Source organism: Ambystoma mexicanum, chromosome 12 (genome assembly GCF_040938575.1).
Source record: "Ambystoma mexicanum isolate Mex_15411 chromosome 12, UKY_AmexF1_1, whole genome shotgun sequence".
In the NCBI taxonomy this organism is placed as follows: Eukaryota; Metazoa; Chordata; class Amphibia; order Caudata; family Ambystomatidae; genus Ambystoma; species Ambystoma mexicanum.
The window spans coordinates 329,866,469-329,887,845 of record NC_090936.1 but is presented as its reverse complement, the minus strand read 5'-3'; positions in this window follow the sequence as shown (position 1 = coordinate 329,887,845).

Here is a 21,377-nt window from a genome sequence, read left to right as displayed (position 1 = left end):
ATTGGAATGGGAAGAAGTTGGATATCACATCTCATGCTATAGGAAGGGTCTCAGGATTGGAATGGGAAGGAGTTGGATATCACATCTCATGCTATAGGAAGGGTCTCAGGATTGGAATGGGAAGGAGTTGGATATCACATCTCATGTTATAGGAAAGATCTCAGGTTTGGTATTAGAAGCATTGAGACATCACATCTCATGTTATAGGAAGGGTCTCAGGATTGGAATGGGAAGAAGTTGGATATCACATCTCATGCTATAGGAAGGGTCTCAGGTTTGGAAGTGGAAGGAGTTGGATATCCAATCTCATGTTATAGGACTGGTCTCAGGTTTGGTATTAGAAGCATTGAGATATCACATTGCATGCTGTAGGAAGGTTCTCAGGTTTGGAATGGGGAGGAATTGGATATCACATCTCATGTCATAGGAAGGATCTCAGGTTTGGTATTAGAAGCATTGAGATATCACATCTCATGCTATAGGAATGGTCTCAGGATTGGAATGGGAAGGAGTTGGATATTACATTCCTGCTATAGGAAGGGTCTCATGTTTGGAATGGGAATGTGTTGGATATCACATATGCTATAGGAAGGGTCTCAGGTTTGGAACGGGAAGGAGTTGGATATCACATCTCATGTTATAGGAAGGGTCTCAGGTTTGGTATAAGCATTGAGATATCACATCTCTGCTATCGGAAGTGTCTCAGGATTGGAATGGGAAGGTGTTGGATATCCCATCTCATGTTATAGGACGGGTCTCAGGTTTGTTATTAGAATCATTGAGATATCATATTGAATGCTGTAGGAAGGGTCTAAGGATTGGAATGGGAAGGAGTTGGATATCCCATCTCATGTTATAGGAAGAGTCTCAAGTTTGGTATTAGAAGCATTTAGATATCACATCTCATGCTATAGGAAGTGTCTCAGGATTGGAATGGGAAGGAGTTGGATATCACATTTCATGTTAGAGGAAGGATCTCAGGTTTGGTATTAGAGGCATTGAGATATCACATCTCATGCTATAGGAAGGGTCTCAGGATTGGAATGGGAAGGAGTTGGATATCACATCTCATGCTATAGGAAGGGTCTCAGGTTTGGTATAAGCATTGAGATATCACATCTCATGCTATAGGAAGGGTCTCAGGATTGGAATGGGAAGGAGTTGGATATCACATCTCATGTTATAGGAAGGATCTCAGGTTTGGTATTAGAAGCATTGAGACATCACATCTCATGCTATCGGAAGGGTCTCAGGATTGGAATGGGAAGGACTTGGATATCACATCTCATGCTATAGGGAGGGTCTCAAGTTTGATATTAAAAGCATTGAGATATCTTATCTCATGCTATAGGAAGGGTCTCAGGATTGGAATGGGAAGGAGTTGGATATCACATCTCATGCTATAGGAAGGGTCTCAGGTTTGGTATAAGCAGTGAGATATCACATCTCATGCTATAGGAAGTGTCTCAGGATTGGAATGGGAAGGAGTTGGATATCACATCTCATGTTATAGGAAGGATCTCAGGTTTGGTATAAGCATTGAGATATCACATCTCTACTATCGGAAGGGTCTCAGGATTGGAATGGGAAGGAGTTGGATATTCCCATCTCATGTTATAGGAATGGTCTCAGGTTTGGTATTAGAAGCATTGAGATATCACATCTCATGCTATAGGAAGGGTCTCAGGATTGGAATGGGAAGGACTTGGATATCACATCTCATGCTATAAGGAGGGTCTCAAGTTTGATATTAGAAGCATTGAGATATCACATCTCATGATATCGGAAGGGTCTCAGGGATGGAATGGGAAGGAGTTGGATATCACATCTCATGATAAAGGAAGTGTCTAAGGTTTGGAAGGGGAAGGAGTTTGATATCACATCTCATGCCATAGTATAGGTCTCAGGTTTGGTAGAAGCATTGGGATATCACATCTCATGCTATCAGAAGGGTATCAGGATTGGATTTGGAAGGAGTTGGATATCCCATCTCATGCTATAGGAAGGGTCTCAGGTTGGAATGGGAAGGAGTTGGATATCACATCTCATGTTATAGGAAGGGTCTCAGGATTGGAATTAGAAGGACTTGGATATCACATCTCATGCTATAGGAAGGCTCTCAGGTTTGGAAGGGGAAAGAGTTGGATATCACATTTCATGTTAGAGGTAGGATCTCAGGTTTGGTATTAGAGGCATTGAGATATCACATCTCATGCTATCAGAAGAGTCTCAGGATTGGAATGGGAAGGAGTTGGATATCACATCTCATGCTAAAGATAGGGTCTCAGGTTTGGAAGGGGAAGGATTTGGATATCACATCTCATGTTATAGGAAGGATCTCAGGTTTGGTATTAGAAGCATTGAGATATCACATCTCATGCTATCGGAAGGATCTCAGGTTTGGTATAGAAGCATTGAGATATCACATCTCATGCTATCAGAAGGTTCTCAGGATTGGAATGGGAAGGAGTTGGATATCACATCTCATGCTAAAGGGAGGGTCTCAGGTTTGGAAGGGGAAGGATTTGGATATCACATCTCATGTTATCGGAAGGATCTCAGGTTTTGGTATTAGAAGTATTGAGATATCACATCTCATGCTATAGGAAGGGTCTCAGGATTGGAATGGGAAGGAGTTGGTTATCACATCTCATGCTAAAGGAAGGGTCTCAGGTTTGGTAGAAGCATTGAGATTATCACATCTCATGCTATAGGAAGGGTCTCAGGATTGGAACGGGAAGGACTTAGATATCACATATCATGCTATAGGGAGGGTCTCAGTTTTGATATTAGAAGCATTGAGATATCACATCTCATGCTATCGGAAGTGTCTCAGGATTGGAATGGGAAGGAGCTGGATATCACATCTCATGCTAAAGGAAGGGTCTCAGGTTTGGAACGGGAAGGAGTTGGATATCACATCTCATGTTATAGGAAGGGTCTCAGGTTTGGTATAAGCATTGAGATATCACATCTCTGCTATCGGAAGTGTCTCAGGATTGGAATGGGAAGGAATTGGATATCACATCTCATGCTATAGATAGGCTCTCAGGTTTGGAAAGGGAAGGAGTTGGATATCACATTTCATGTTAGAGGAAGGATCTCAGGTTTGTTTTTAGAGGCATTGAGATATCAGATCTCAGGCTATAGGAAGGGTCTCAGGATTGGAATGGTAAGGAGTTGGATATCACATCTCATGCTATAGGAAGGGTCCCAGGATTGGAATGGGAAGGAGTTGGATATCACATCTCATGCTAGAGGAAGGGTCTCAGGTTTGGTATAAGCATTGAGATATCACATCTCGTGCTATAGGAAGGGTCTCAGGATTGGAATGGGAAGGAGTTGTATATGACATCTCATGCCGTAGGAAGGGTCTCAGGTTTGGTATAAGCATTGAGATATCACATCTCTGCTATCGAAAGGGTCTTAGGATTGGAATGGGAAGGAGTTGGTTATCACATCTCATGCTAAAGGAAGGGTCTCAGGTTTGGTAGAAGCATTGAGATTATCACATCTCATGCTATAGGAAGGGTCTCAGGATTGGAACGGGAAGGACTTAGATATCACATATCATGCTATAGGGAGGGTCTCAGTTTTGATATTAGAAGCATTGAGATATCACATCTCATGCTATCGGAAGTGTCTCAGGATTGGAATGGGAAGGAGCTGGATATCACATCTCATGCTAAAGGAAGGGTCTCAGGTTTGGAACGGGAAGGAGTTGGATATCACATCTCATGTTATAGGAAGGGTCTCAGGTTTGGTATAAGCATTGAGATATCACATCTCTGCTATCGGAAGTGTCTCAGGATTGGAATGGGAAGGAATTGGATATCACATCTCATGCTATAGATAGGCTCTCAGGTTTGGAAAGGGAAGGAGTTGGATATCACATTTCTTGTTAGAGGAAGGATCTCAGGTTTGGTTTTAGAGGCATTGAGATATCAGATCTCAGGCTATAGGAAGGGTCTCAGGATTGGAATGGGAAGGAGTTGGATATCACATCTCATGCTATAGGAAGGGTCTCTGGATTGGAATGGGAAGGAGTTGGATATCACATCTCATGCTAGAGGAAGGGTCTCAGGTTTGGTATAAGCATTGAGATATCACATCTCGTGCTATAGGAAGGGTCTCAGGATTGGAATGGGAAGGAGTTGTATATGACATCTCATGCCGTATGAAGGGTCTCAGGTTTGGTATAAGCATTGAGATATCACATCTCTGCTATCGAAAGGGTCTTAGGATTGGAATGGGAAGGAGTAGGATATCCCATCTCATCTTATAGGAAGAGTCTCAGGTTTGGTATTAGAAGCATTGAGATATCCCATCTCATGATATAGGAAGGGTCTCAGGATTGGAATGGGAAGGAGTTGTATATGACATCTCATGCCGTAGGAAGGGTCTCAGGTTGGAATGGGAAGGAGTTGGATATCACATTTCATGTTATAGGAAGGGTCTCAGGATTGGAATGGGAAGGACTTGGATATCATATCTCATGCTATAGGACGGGTCTCAGGTTTGTTATTAGAATCATTGAGATATCATATTGCATGCTGTAGGAAGGGTCTAAGGATTGGAATGGGAAGGACTTGGATATCACATCTCATGCTATAGATAGGCTCTTAGGTTTGGAAAGGGAAGGAGTTGGATATCACATTTCATGTTAGAGGAAGGATCTCAGGTTTGGTATTAGAAGCATTGAGATATCACATCTCATGCTATAGGAAGGGTCTCAGGATTGGAATGGGAAGTAGTTGGATATCACATCTCATGCTATAGGAAGGGTCTCAGGTTTGGTATAAGCATTGAGATATCACATCTCATGCTATAGGACGGGTCTCAGGATTGGAATGGAAGGAGTTGGATATCACATCTCATGTTATAGGAAGGATCTCAGGTTTGGTATTAGAAGCATTGAGACATCACATCTCATGCTATAGGAAGGGTATCAGGGTTGGAATGGGAAGGAGTTGGATATCACATCTCATCCAATAGGAAGGGTCTCAGGTTTGGAATGGGAAGGAATTGGATATCACATCTCATGTTATAGGAAGGATCTCAGGTTTGGTATTAGAAGCATTGAGATATCACATCTCATGCTATAGGAAGGGTCTCAGGATTGGAATGTGAAGGATTTGGATATCACATCTCATGCTAAAGAAAGGGTCTCAGGTTTGGTAGAAGCATTGAGATATCACGTCTCTGCTATCGGAAGGGTCTCAGTATTGGATTGGGAAGGAGTTGAATATCCCTTCTCATGCTATAGGAAGGGTCTCAGGATTTGAATGGGAAGGAGTTGGATATCACATCTCATGTTATAGGAAGGGTCTCAGGATTGGAATGGGAAGGATTTGGATATCACATCTCTTGCTATAGGAAGGGTCTCAGGATTGGAATGGGTAGGAGTTGGATATTACTTTCTTGCTATAGGAAGGGTCTCATGTTTGGAATGGGAAGCAGTTGGATATCACATATGCTATAGTTAGTGTCTCAGGTTTGGAACGGGAAGGAGTTGGATATCACATCTCATGTTATAGGAAGGGTCTCAGGTTTGGTATAAGCATTGAGATATCACATCTCTGCTATCGGAAGTGGCTCAGGATTGGAATGGGAAGGAGTTGGATATCCCATCTCATGTTATAGGAAGAGTCTCTGGTTTGGTATTAGAATCATTGAGATATCACATCGCATGCTGTAGGAAGGGTCTTAGGATTGGAATGGGATGGACTTGGATGTCACATCTCATGCTATAGGTAGGCTCTCAGGTTTGGTATAAGCATTGAGATATCACATCTCATGCTATAGGAAGGGTCTCAGGATTGGAATGGGAAGGAATTGGATATCACATCTCATGCTATAGGAAGGGTCTCAGATTTGGTATAAGCATTGAGATATCACATCTCATGCTAAAGAAAGGGTCTCAGGATTGGAATGGGAAGGATTTGTATATGACATCTCAGGCCATAGGAAGGGTCTCAGGTTTGGTATAAGCATTGAGATATCACATCTCTGCTATCGGAAGGGTCTCAGGATTGGAATGGGAAGGAGTTGGATATCCCATCTCATGTTATAGGAATGGTCTCAGGTTTGGTATTAGAAGAATGGAGATATCACATCTCATGCTATATGAAGGGTCTCAGGATTGGAATGGGAAGGACTTGGATGTCACATCTCATGCTATAGAGAGGATCTCAAGTTTGATATTAGAAGCATTGAGATAACAAATCTCATGATATCGGAAGGGTCTCAGGATTGGAATGGGAAGGAGTTGGATATAACATCTCATGATAAAGAAAGGGTCTAAGGTTTGGAAGGGGAAGGATTTGGATATCACATCTCATGTTATAGGACGGGTCTCAGGTTTGGTATTAGAAGCATTGAGATATCAAGTCTCATGGTATAAGAAGGGTCTCAGAATTGGAATGGGAAGGAGTTGGATATCACACCTCAAGCTATAGGAAGGGTCTCAGGATTGGAATGGGAAGGAGTTTGATATCACATCTCATGCCATAGTATGGGTCTCAGGTTTGGTAGAAGCATTGGGATATCACATCTCATGCTATCGGAAGGGTATCAGTATTGGATTTGGAAGAAGTTGGATATCCCATCTCATGCTATAGGAAGGGTCTCAGGTTGGAATGGGAAGGAGTTGGATATCACATTTCATGTTATAGGAAGGGTCTCAGGATTGGAATGGGAAGGACTTGGATATCATATATCATGCTATAGGAAGGCTCTCAGGTTTGGAAGGGGAAGGAGTTGGATATCACATCTCAAGCTATAGGAAGGGTCTCAGGATTGGAATGGGAAGGAGTTGGATATCACATCTCAAGCTATAGGAAGGGTCTCAGGTTTGGTATAAGCATTGAGATATCACATCTCATGCTATAGGAAGGGTCTCAGGATTGGAATGGGAAGGAGTTGGATATCACATCTCATGTTATAGGAAATATCTCAGGTTTGGTATTAGAAGCATTGAGACATCACATCTCATGTTATAGGAAGGGTCTCAGGATTGGAATGGGAAGAAGTTGGATATCACATCTCATGCTATAGGAAGGGTCTCAGGTTTGGTATAAGCATTGAGATATCACATCTCATGCTATAGGAAGGGTCTCAGGATTGGAATGGGAAGGAGTTGTATATGACATCTCATGCCATAGGAAGGGTCTCAGGTTTGGTATAAGCATTGAGATATCACATCACATGCTATAGGAAGGGTCTCAGGATTGGAATGGGAAGGACTTGGATATCACATCTCATGCTATAGGCAGGGCCTCAGGTTTGGAAAGGGAAGGAGATGGATATCACATTTCATGTTAGAGATAGGATCTCAGGTTTGGTATTAGAGGCATTGAGATATCACATCTCATGCTATCAGAAGGGTCTCAGGATTGGAATGGGAAGGAGTTGTATATCACATCTCATGCTAAATGGAGGGTCTCAGGTTTGGAAGGGGAAGGATTTGGAAATCACATCTCATGTTATAGGAAGGATCTCAGGTTTGGTATTAGAAGCATTGAGATATCACATCTCATGCTATCGGAAGTATCTCAGGTTTGGTATTAGAGGCATTGAGATATCACATCTCATGCTATCATAAGGGTCTCAGGATTGGAATCGGAAGGAGTTGGATATCACATCTCATGTTATTGGAAGGATCTCAGGTTTGGTATTAGAAGCATTGAGACATCACATCTCATGCTATAGGAAGGGTCTCAGGATTGGAATGGGAAGGAGTTGGATATCACATCTAATGCTATAGGAAGGGTCTCAGATTTGGTATAAGCATTGAGATATCACATCTCATGCTATAGGAAGGGTCTCAGGATTGGATTGGGAAGGAGTTGTATATGACATCTCATGTTATAGGAAGGGTCTCAGGTTTGGTATTAGAAGCATTGAGATATCACATCTCATGCTATAGGAAGGGTCTCAGGATTGGAATGGGGAGGACTTGGATGTCACATCTCATGCTATATGGAGGGTCTCAAGTTTGATATTAGAAGTATTGAGATAACAAATCTCATGATATCGGAAGGGTCTCAGGATTGGAATGGGAAGGAGTTGGATATCACATCTCATGATAAAGGAAGGGTCTAAGGTTTGGAAGGGGAAAGATTTGGATAACACATCTCATGTTATAGGACGGGTCTCAGGTTTGGTATTAGAAGCATTGAGATATCAAGTCTCATGGCATAGGAAGGGTCTCAGAATTGGAATGGGAAGGAGCTGGATATCACATCTCAAGCTATAGGAAGAGTCTCAGGATTGGAATGGGAATGAGTTTGATATCACATCTCATGCCATAGTATGGGTCTCAGGTTTGGTAGAAGCATTGGGATATCACATCTCATGCTATTGGAAGGGTATCAGTATTGGATTTGGAAGGAGTGGGATATCCCATCTCATGCTATAGGAAGGGTCTCAGGTTGGAATGGGAAGGAGTTGGATATCACATTTCATGTTATAGGAAGGGTCTCAGGATTGGAATGGGAAGGACTTGGATATCATATCTCATGCTATAGGAAGGCTCTCAGGTTTGGAAGGGGAAGGAGTTGGATATCACATCTCAAGCTTTAGGAAGGGTCTCAGGTTTGGTATAAGCATTGAGATAGCACATCTCATGCTATAGGAAGGGTCTCAGGATTGGAATGGGAAGGAGTTGGATATCACATCTCATGTTATAGGAAAGATCTCAGGTTTGGTATTAGAAGCATTGAGACATCACATCTCATGTTATAGGAAGGGTCTCAGGATTGGAATGGGAAGAAGTTGGATATCACATCTCATGCTATAGGAAGGGTCTCAGGTTTGGAAGGAGTTGGATATCCAATTTCATGTTATAGGACTGGTCTCAGGTTTGGTATTAGAAGCATTGAGATATCACATCGCATGCTGTAGGAAGGTTCTCAGGTTTGGTATTAGAAGCATTGAGACATCTCATCTCATGCTATAGGAAGGGTCTCAGGATTGGAATGGGAAGGAGTTGGATATCACATCTCATGTTATAGGAAGGATCTCAGGTTTGGTATTAGAAGCATTGAGACATCACATCTCATGCTATAGGAAGGGTCTCAGGATTGGAATGGGAAGGAGTTGGATATCACATCTCATGCTATAGGAAGGGTCTCACATTTGGTATAAGCATTGAGATATCACATCTCATGCTATAGGAAGGGTCTCAGGATTGGATTGGGAAGGAGTTGTATATGACATCTCAGGCCATAGGAAGGGTCTCAGGATTGGTATAAGCATTGAGATATCACATCTCTGCTATCGGAAGGGTCTCAGGATTGGAATGGGAAGGAGTTGGATATCCCATCTCATGTTATAGGCAGGGTCTCAGGTTTGGTATTAGAATCATTGAGATATCACATCTCATGATATCGGAAGGGTCTCAGGATTGGAATGGGAAGGAGTTGGATATCACATCTCATGATAAAGGAAGGGTCTAAGGTGTGGAAGGGGAAAGATTTGGATATCACATCTCATGTTATAGGACGGGTCTCAGGTTTGGTATTAGAAGCATTGAGATATCAAGTCTCATGGCATAGGAAGGGTCTCAGAATTGGAATGTGAAGGAGTTGGATATCACATCTCAAGCTATAGGAAGAGTCTCAGGATTGGAATGGGAAGGAGTTGGATATCCCATCTCATGTTATAGGCAGGGTCTCAGGTTTGGTATTAGAAGCATTGAGATATCACATCTCATGATATCGGAAGGGTCTCAGGATTGGAATGGGAAGGAGTTGGATATCACATCTCATGATAAAGGAAGGGTCTCAGAATTGGAATGTGAAGGAGTCGGATATCACATCTCATGCCATAGTATGGGTCTCAGGTTTGGTAGAAGCATTGGGATATCACATCTCATGCTATTGGAAGGGTATCAGTATTGGATTTGGAAGGAGTTGGATATCCCATCTCATGCTATAGGAAGGGTCTCAGGTTGGAATGGGAAGGAGTTGGATATCACATTTCATGTTATAGGAAGGGTCTCAGGATTGGAATGGGAAGGAGTTGGATATCACATTTCATGTTAGAGGAAGGATCTCAGGTTTGGTATCAGAGGCCTTGAGATATCACATCTCATGCTATAGGAAGGGTCTCAGGATTGGAATGGGAAGGAGTTGGATATCACATTTCATGTTATAGGAAGGCTCTCAGGTTTGGAAGGGGAAGGAGTTGGATATCACATCTAATGCTATAGGAAGGGTCTCAGGTTGGAATGGGAAGGAGTTGGATATCACATTTCATGTTATAGGAAGGCTCTCAGGTTTGGAAGGGGAAGGAGTTGGATATCACATTTCATGTTAGAGGAAGGATCTCAGGTTTGGTATCAGAGGCCTTGAGATATCACATCTCATGCTATAGGAAGGGTCTCAGGATTGGAATGGGAAGGAGTTGGATATCACATTTCATGTTATAGGAAGGCTCTCAGGTTTGGAAGGGGAAGGAGTTGGATATCCCATCTCATGCTATAGGAAGGGTCTCAGGTTGGAATGGGAAGGAGTTGGATATCACATTTCATGTTATAGGAAGGCTCTCAGGTTTGGAAGGGGAAGGAGTTGGATATCACATTTCATGTTAGAGGAAGGATCTCAGGTTTGGTATCAGAGGCCTTGAGATATCACATCTCATGCTATAGGAAGGGTCTCAGGATTGGAATGGGAAGGAGTTGGATATCACATCTCAAGCTTTAGGAAGGGTCTCAGGTTTGGTATAAGCATTGAGATAGCACATCTCATGCTATAGGAAGGGTCTCAGGATTGGAATGGGAAGGAGTTGGATATCACATCTCATGTTATAGGAAGGATCTCAGGTTTGGTATTAGAAGCATTGAGACATCACATCTCATGCTATAGGAAGGGTCTCAGGATTGGAATGGGAAGGAGTTGGATATCACATCTCATGCTATAGGAAGGGTCTCAGATTTGGTATAACCATTGAGATATCACATCTCTGCTATCGGAAGGGTCTCAGGATTGGAATGGGAAGGAGTTGGATATCCCATCTCATGCTATAGGGAGGGTCTCAATTTTGATATTAGAAGCATTGAGATAACAAATCTCATGCTATAGGAAGGGTCTCAGGATTGGAATGGGAAGGAGTTGGATATCACATCTCATGATAAAGGAAGGGTCTAAGGTTTGGAAGGGGAAAGATTTGGATATCACATCTCATGTTATAGGACGGGTCTCAGGTTTGGTATTAGAAGCATTGAGATATCAAGTCTCATGGTATAGGAAGGGTCTCAGAATTGGAATGGGAAGGAGTTGGATATCACATCTCATGCCATAGTATGGTTCTCAGGTTTGATAGAAGCATTGGGATATCACATCTCATGCTATTGGAAGGGTATCAGTATTGGATTTGGAAGGAGTTGGATATCCCATCTCATGCTATAGGAAGGGTCTCAGGTTGGAATGGGAAGGAGTTGGATATCACATTTCATGTTATAGGAAGGGTCTCAGGATTGGAATGGGAAGGACTTGAATATCATATCTCATGCTATAGGAAGGCTCTCAGGTTTGGAAGGAGAAGGAGTTGGATATCACATTTCACGTTAGAGGAAGGATCTCAGGTTTGGTATTAGAGGCCTTGAGATATCACATCTCATGCTATAGGAAGGGTCTCAGGTTGGAATGGGAAGGAGTTGGATATCACATTTCATGTTATAGGAAGGGTTTCAGGATTGGAATGGGAAGGAGTTGGATATCACATCTCAAGCTTTAGGAAGGGTCTCAGGTTTGGTATAAGCATTGAGATAGCACATCTCATGCTATAGGAAGGGTCTCAGGATTGGAATGGGAAGGAGTTGGATATCACATCTCATGTTATAGGAAAGATCTCAGGTTTGGTATTAGAAGCATTGAGCCATCACATCTCATGTTATAGGAAGGGTCTCAGGATTGGAATGGGAAGAAGTTGGATATCACATCTCATGCTATAGGAAGGGTCTCAGGTTTGGAAGTGGAAGGAGTTGGATATCCAATCTCATGTTATAGGACTGGTCTCAGGTTTGGTATTAGAAGCATTGAGATATCACATTGCATGCTGTAGGAAGGTTCTCAGGTTTGGAATGGGGAGGAATGGGATATCACATCTCATGTCATAGGAAGGATCTCAGGTTTGGTATTAGAAGCATTGAGATATCACATCTCATGCTATAGGAATGGTCTCAGGATTGGAATGGGAAGGAGTTGGATATTACATTCCTGCTATAGGAAGGGTCTCATGTTTGGAATGGGAATGTGTTGGATATCACATATGCTATAGGAAGGGTCTCAGGTTTGGAACGGGAAGGAGTTGGATATCACATCTCATGTTATAGGAAGGGTCTCAGGTTTGGTATAAGCATTGAGATATCACATCTCTGCTATCGGAAGTGTCTCAGGATTGGAATGGGAAGGTGTTGGATATCCCATCTCATGTTATAGGACGGGTCTCAGGTTTGTTATTAGAATCATTGAGATATCATATTGAATGCTGTAGGAAGGGTCTAAGGATTGGAATGGGAAGGAGTTGGATATCCCATCTCATGTTATAGGAAGAGTCTCAAGTTTGGTATTAGAAGCATTTAGATATCACATCTCATGCTATAGGAAGTGTCTCAGGATTGGAATGGGAAGGAGTTGGATATCACATTTCATGTTAGAGGAAGGATCTCAGGTTTGGTATTAGAGGCATTGAGATATCACATCTCATGCTATAGGAAGGGTCTCAGGATTGGAATGGGAAGGAGTTGGATATCACATCTCATGCTATAGGAAGGGTCGCAGGTTTGGTATAAGCATTGAGATATCACATCTCATGCTATAGGAAGGGTCTCAGGATTGGAATGGGAAGGAGTTGGATATCACATCTCATGTTATAGGAAGGATCTCAGGTTTGGTATTAGAAGCATTGAGACATCACATCTCATGCTATCGGAAGGGTCTCAGGATTGGAATGGGAAGGACTTGGATATCACATCACATGCTATAGGGAGGGTCTCAAGTTTGATATTAGAAGCATTGAGATATCATATCTCATGCTATAGGAAGGGTCTCAGGATTGGAATGGGAAGGAGTTGGATATCACATCTCATGCTATAGGAAGGGTCTCAGGTTTGGTATAAGCAGTGAGATATCACATCTCATGCTATAGGAAGTGTCTCAGGATTGGAATGGGAAGGAGTTGGATATCACATCTCATGTTATAGGAAGGATCTCAGGTTTGGTATAAGCATTGAGATATCACATCTCTACTATCGGAAGGGTCTCAGGATTGGAATGGGAAGGAGTTGGATATTCCCATCTCATGTTATAGGAAGGGTCTCAGGTTTGGTATTAGAAGCATTGAGATATCACATCTCATGCTATAGGAAGGGTCTCAGGATTGGAATGGGAAGGACTTGGATATCACATCTCATGCTATAAGGAGGGTCTCAAGTTTGATATTAGAAGCATTGAGATATCACATCTCATGATATCGGAAGGGTCTCAGGGATGGAATGGGAAGGAGTTGGATATCACATCTCATGATAAAGGAAGTGTCTAAGGTTTGGAAGGGGAAGGAGTTTGATATCACATCTCATGCCATAGTATGGGTCTCAGGTTTGGTAGAAGCATTGGGATATCACATCTCATGCTATCAGAAGGGTAACAGGATTGGATTTGGAAGGAGTTGGATATCCCATCTCATGCTATAGGAAGGGTCTCAGGTTGGAATGGGAAGGAGTTGGATATCACATCTCATGTTATAGGAAGGGTCTCAGGATTGGAATTAGAAGGACTTGGATATCACATCTCATGCTATAGGAAGGCTCTCAGGTTTGGAAGGGGAAAGAGTTGGATATCACATTTCATGTTAGAGGTAGGATCTCAGGTTTGGTATTAGAGGCATTGAGATATCACATCTCATGCTATCAGAAGAGTCTCAGGATTGGAATGGGAAGGAGTTGGATATCACATCTCATGCTAAAGGGAGGGTCTCAGGTTTGGAAGGGGAAGGATTTGGATATCACATCTCATGTTATAGGAAGGATCTCAGGTTTGGTATTAGAAGCATTGAGATATCACATCTCATGCTATCGGAAGGATCTCAGGTTTGGTATAGAAGCATTGAGATATCACATCTCATGCTATCAGAAGGTTCTCAGGATTGGAATGGGAAGGAGTTGGATATCACATCTCATGCTAAAGGGAGAGTCTCAGGTTTGGAAGGGGAAGGATTTGGATATCACATCTCATGTTATCGGAAGGATCTCAGGTTTGGTATTAGAAGTATTGAGATATCACATCTCATGCTATAGGAAGAGTCTCAGGATTGGAATGGGAAGGAGTTGGTTATCACATCTCATGCTAAAGGAAGGGTCTCAGGTTTGGTAGAAGCATTGAGATATCACATCTCATGCTATAGGAAGGGTCTCAGGATTGGAACGGGAAGGACTTAGATATCACATATCATGCTATATAGGGAGGGTCTCAGTTTTGATATTAGAAGCATTGAGATATCACATCTCATGCTATCGGAAGTGTCTCAGGATTGGAATGGGAAGGAGCTGGATATCACATCTCATGCTAAAGGAAGGGTCTCAGGTTTGGAACGGGAAGGAGTTGGATATCACATCTCATGTTATAGGAAGGGTCTCAGGTTTGGTATAAGCATTGAGATATCACATCTCTGCTATCGGAAGTGTCTCAGGATTGGAATGGGAAGGAATTGGATATCACATCTCATGCTATAGATAGGCACTCAGGTTTGGAAAGGGAAGGAGTTGGATATCACATTTCATGTTAGAGGAAGGATCTCAGGTTTGGTTTTAGAGGCATTGAGATATCAGATCTCAGGCTATAGGAAGGGTCTCAGGATTGGAATGGTAAGGAGTTGGATATCACATCTCATGCTATAGGAAGGGTCTCAGGATTGGAATGGGAAGGAGTTGGATATCACATCTCATGCTAGAGGAAGGGTCTCAGGTTTGGTATAAGCATTGAGATATCACATCTTGTGCTATAGGAAGGGTCTCAGGATTGGAATGGGAAGGAGTTGTATATGACATCTCATGCCGTAGGAAGGGTCTCAGGTTTGGTATAAGCATTGAGATATCACATCTCTGCTATAGAAAGGGTCTTAGGATTGGAATGGGAAGGAGTAGGATATCCCATCTCATGTTATAGGAAGAGTCTCAGGTTTGGTATTAGAAGCATTGAGATATCCCATCTCATGATATAGGAAGGGTCTCAGGTTGGAATGGGAAGGAGTTGGATATCACATCTCATGTTATAGGAAGGGTCTCAGGATTGGAATGGGAAGGACTTGGATATCATATCCCATGCTATAGGAAGGCTCTCAGGTTTGGAAGGGGAAGGAGTTGGATATCACATTTCATGTTAGAGGAAGGATCTCAGGTTTGGTATTAGAGGCCTTGAGATATCACATCTCATGCTATAGGAAGGGTCTCAGGATTGGAATGGGAAGGAGTTGGATATTACATCTCAAGCTATAGGAACGGTCTCAGGTTTGGTATAAGCATTGTGATATCACATCTCATGCTATAGGAAGGGTCTCAGGATTGGAATGGGAAGGAGTTGGATATCACATCTCATGATAAAGGAAGTGTCTAAGGTTTGGAAGGGGAAGGAGTTTGATATCACATCTCATGCCATAGTATGGGTCTCAGGTTTGGTAGAAGCATTGGGATATCACATCTCATGCTATCAGAAGGGTATCAGGATTGGATTTGGAAGGAGTTGGATATCCCATCTCATGCTATAGGAAGGGTCTCAGGTTGGAATGGGAAGGAGTTGGATATCACATCTCATGTTATAGGAAGGGTCTCAGGATTGGAATTAGAAGGACTTGGATATCACATCTCATGCTATAGGAAGGCTCTCAGGTTTGGAAGGGGAAAGAGTTGGATATCACATTTCATGTTAGAGGTAGGATCTCAGGTTTGGTATTAGAGGCATTGAGATATCACATCTCATGCTATCAGAAGAGTCTCAGGATTGGAATGGGAAGGAGTTGGATATCACATCTCATGCTAAAGGGAGGGTCTCAGGTTTGGAAGGGGAAGGATTTGGATATCACATCTCATGTTATAGGAAGGATCTCAGGTTTGGTATTAGAAGCATTGAGATATCACATCTCATGCTATCGGAAGGATCTCAGGTTTGGTATAGAAGCGTTGAGATATCACATGTCATGCTATCAGAAGGTTCTCAGGATTGGAATGGGAAGGAGTTGGATATCACATCTCATGCTAAAGGGAGGGTCTCAGGTTTGGAAGGGGAAGGATTTGGATATCACATCTCATGTTATCGGAAGGATCTCAGGTTTGGTATTAGAAGTATTGAGATATCACATCTCATGCTATAGGAAGGGTCTCAGGATTGGAATGGGAAGGAGTTGGTTATCACATCTCATGCTAAAGGAAGGGTCTCAGGTTTGGTAGAAGCATTGAGATATCACATCTCATGCTATAGGACGGGTCTCAGGATTGGAATGGAAGGAGTTGGATATCACATCTCATGTTATAGGAAGGATCTCAGGTTTGGTATTAGAAGCATTGAGACATCACATCTCATGCTATAGGAAGGGTCTCAGGGTTGGAATGGGAAGGAGTTGGATATCACATCTCATCCAATAGGAAGGGTCTCAGGTTTGGAATGGGAAGGAATTGGATATCACATCTCATGTTATAGGAAGGATCTCAGGTTTGGTATTAGAAGCATTGAGATATCACATCTCATGCTATAGGAAGGGTCTCAGGATTGGAATGTGAAGGATTTGGATATCACATCTCATGCTAAAGGAAGGGTCTCAGGTTTGGTAGAAGCATTGAGATATCACGTCTCTGCTATCGGAAGGGTCTCAGGATTGGATTGGGAAGGAGTTGGATATCCCTTCTCATGCTATAGGAAGGGTCTCAGGATTTGAATGGCAAGGAGTTGGATATCACATCTCATGCCATAGGAAGGGTCTCAGGATTGGAATGGGAAGGATTTGGATATCACATTTCATGTTATAGGAAGGGTCTCAGGATTGGAATGGGAAGGATTTGGATATCACATTTCATGTTATAGGAAGGGTCTCAGGATTGGAATGGGAAGGAGTTGGATATCACATCTCAAGCTTTAGGAAGGGTCTCAGGTTTGGTATAAGCATTGAGATAGCACATCTCATGCTATAGGAAGGGTCTCAGGATTGGAATGGGAAGGAGTTGGATATCACATGTCATGTTATAGGAAAGATCTCAGGTTTGGTATTAGAAGCATTGAGACATCACATCTCATGTTATAGGAAGGGTCTCAGGATTTGAATGGCAAGGAGTTGGATATCACATCTCATGCCATAGGAAGGGTCTCAGTATTGGAATGGGAAGGATTTGGATATCACATTTCATGTTATAGGAAGGGTCTCAGGATTGGAATGGGAAGGATTTGGATATCACATTTCATGTTATAGGAAGGGTCTCAGGATTGGAATGGGAAGGAGTTGGATATCACATCTCAAGCTTTAGGAAGGGTCTCAGGTTTGGTATAAGCATTGAGATAGCACATCTCATGCTATAGGAAGGGTCTCAGGATTGGAATGGGAAGGAGTTGGATATCACATGTCATGTTATAGGAAAGATCTCAGGTTTGGTATTAGAAGCATTGAGACATCACATCTCATGTTATAGGAAGGGTCTCAGGATTGGAATGGAAGAAGTTGGATATCACATCTCATGCTATAGGAAGGGTCTCAGGTTTGGAAGTGGAAGGAGTTGGATATCCAATCTCATGTTATAGGACTGGTCTCAGGTTTGGTATTAGAAGCATTGAGATATCACATCGCATGCTGTAGGAAGGTTCTCAGGTTTGGAATGGGGAGGAATTGGATATCACATCTCATGTCATAGGAAGGATCTCAGGTTTGGTATTAGAAGCATTGAGATATCACATCTCATGCTAAAGGAATGGTCTCAGGATTGGAATGGGAAGGAGTTGGATATTACATTCCTGCTATAGGAAGGGTCTCATGTTTGGAATGGGAAGGAGTTGGATATCACATATGCTATAGTTAGTGTCTCAGGTTTGGAACGGGAAGGAGTTGGATATCACATCTCATGTTATAGGAAGGGTCTCAGGTTTAGTATAAGCATTGAGATATCACATCTCTGCTATCGGAAGCGGCTCAGGATTGGAATGGGAAGGAGTTGGATATCCCATCTCATGTTATAGGAAGAGTCTCTGGTTTGGTATTAGAATCATTGAGATATCACATCGCATGCTGTAGGAAGGGTCTAAGGATTGGAATGGGATGGACTTGGATATCACATCTCATGCTATAGGTAGGTTCTCAGGTTTGGTATAAGCATTGAGATATCACATCTCATGCTATAGGAAGGGTCTCAGGATTGGAATGGGAAGGATTTGGATATCACATCTCATGCTATAGGAAGGGTCTCAGATTTGGTATAAGCATTGAGATATCACATCTCATGCTAAAGGAAGGGTCTCAGGATTGGAATGGGAAGGAGTTGTATATGACATCTCAGGCCATAGGAAGGGTCTCAGGTTTGGTATAAGCATTGAGATATCACATCTCTGCTATCAGAAGGGTCTCAGGATTGGAATGGGAAGGAGTTGGATATCCCATCTCATCTTATAGGAAGGGTCTCAGGTTTGGTATTAGAAGCATAGAGATATCACATCTCATGCTATAGGAAGGGTCTCAGGATTGGAATGGGAAGGACTTGGATGTCACATCTCATGCTATAGGGAGGGTCTCAAGTTTGATATTAGAAGCATTGAGATACCAAATCTCATGATATCGGAAGGGTCTCAGGATTGGAATGGGAAGGAGTTGGATACCACATCTCATGATAAAGGAAGGGTCTAAGGTTTGGAAGGGGAATGATTTGGATATCACATCTCATGTTATAGGACGGGTCTCAGGTTTGGTATTAGAAGCATTGAGATATCAAGTCTCATGGTATAAGAAGGGTCTCAGAATTGGAATGGGAAGGAGTTGGATATCACACCTCAAGCTATAGGAAGGGTCTCAGGATTGGAATGGGAAGGAGTTGGATATCACATCTCATGATAAAGGAAGTGTCTAAGGTTTGGAAGGGGAAGGAGTTTGATATCACATCTCATGCCATAGTATGGGTCTCAGGTTTGGTAGAAGCATTGGGATATCACATCTCATGCTATCAGAAGGGTATCAGGATTGGAATTGGAAGGAGTTGGATATCCCATCTCATGCTATAGGAAGGGTCTCAGGTTGGAATGGGAAGGAGTTGGATATCACATCTCATGTTATAGGAAGGGTCTCAGGATTGGAATTAGAAGGACTTGGATATCACATCTCATGCTATAGGAAGGCTCTCAGGTTTGGAAAGGGAAAGAGTTGGATATCACATTTCATGTTAGAGGTAGGATCTCAGGTTTGGTATTAGAGGCCTTGAGATAGCACATCTCATGCTATAGGAAAGGTCTCAGAATTGGAATGGGAAGGAGTTGGATATCACATCTCATGTTATAGGAAGGATCTCAGGTTTGGTATTAGAAGCATTGAGACATCACATCTCATGCTATAGGAAGGGTCTCAGGATTGGAATGGGAAGGAGTTGGTTATCACATCTCATGTTATTGGAAGGATCTCAGGTTTGGTATTAGAAGCATTGAGACATCACATCTCATGTTATAGGAAGGGTCTCAGGATTGGAATGGGAAGGAGTTGTATATCACATCTCATGCTAAATGGAGGGTCTCAGGTTTGGAAGGGGAAGGATTTGGAAATCACATCTCATGTTATAGGACGGATCTCAGGTTTGGTATTAGAGGCATTGAGATATCACATCTCATGCTATCATAAGGGTCTCAGGATTGGAATGGGAAGGAGTTGGATATCACATCTCATGTTATTGGAAGGATCTCAGGTTTGGTATTAGAAGCATTGAGACATCACATCTCATGCTATAGGAAGGGTCTCAGGATTGGAATGGGAAGGAGTTGGATATCACATCTCATGCTATAGGAAGGGTCTCAGATTTGGTATAAGCATTGAGATATCACATCTCATGCTATAGGAAGGGTCTCAGGATTGGATTGGGAAGGAGTTGTATATGACATCTCATGTTATAGGAAGGGTCTCAGGTTTGGTATTAGAAGCATTGAGATATCACATCTCATGCTATAGGAAGGGTCTCAGGATTGGAATGGGGAGGACTTGGATGTCACATCTCATGCTATAGGGAGGGTCTCAAGTTTGATATTAGAAGCATTGAGATAACAAATCTCATGATATCGGAAGGGTCTCAGGATTGGAATGGGAAGGAGTTGGATATCACATCTCATGATAAAGGAAGGGTCTAAGGTTTGGAAGGGGAAAGATTTGGATATCACATCTCATGTTATAGGACGGGTCTCAGGTTTGGTATTAGAAGCATTGAGATATCAAGTCTCATGGCATAGGAGGGGTCTCGGAATTGGAATGGGAAGGAGTTGGATATCACATCTCAAGCTATAGGAAGAGTCTCAGGATTGGAATGGGAATGAGTTTGATATCACATCTCATGCCATAGTATGGGTCTCAGGTTTGGTAGAAGCATTGGGATATCACATCTCATGCTATTGGAAGGGTATCAGTATTGGATTTGGAAGGAGTTGGATATCCCATCTCATGCTATAGGAAGGGTCTCAGGTTGGAATGGGAAGGAGTTGGATATCACATTTCATGTTATAGGAAGGGTCTCAGGATTGGAATGGGAAGGACTTGGATATCATATCTCATGCTATTGGAAGGCTCTCAGGTTTGGAAGGGGAAGGAGTTGGATATCACATTTCATGTTAGAGGAAGGATCTCAGGTTTGGTGTTAGAGGCCTTGAGATATCACATCTCATGCTATAGGAAGGGTCTCAGGATTGGAATGGGAAGGAGTTGGATATCACATCTCAAGCTTTAGGAAGGGTCTCAGGTTTGGTATAAGCATTGAGATAGCACATCTCATGCTATAGGAAGGGTCTCAGGATTGGAATGGGAAGGAGTTGGATATCACATCTCATGTTATAGGAAAGATCACAGGTTTGGTATTAGAAGCATTGAGACATCACATCTCATGTTATAGGAAGGGTCTCAGGATTGGAATGGGAAGAAGTTGGATATCACATCTCATGCTATAGGAAGGGTCTCAGGTTTGGAAGGGGAAGGAGTTGGATATCCAATCTCATGTTATAGGACTGGTCTCAGGTTTGGTATTAGAAGCATTGAGATATCACATCGCATGCTGTAGGAAGGTTCTCAGGTTTGGTATTAGAAGCATTGAGACATCACATCTCATGCTATAGGAAGGGTCTCAGGATTGGAATGGGAAGGAGTTGGATATCACATCTCATGTT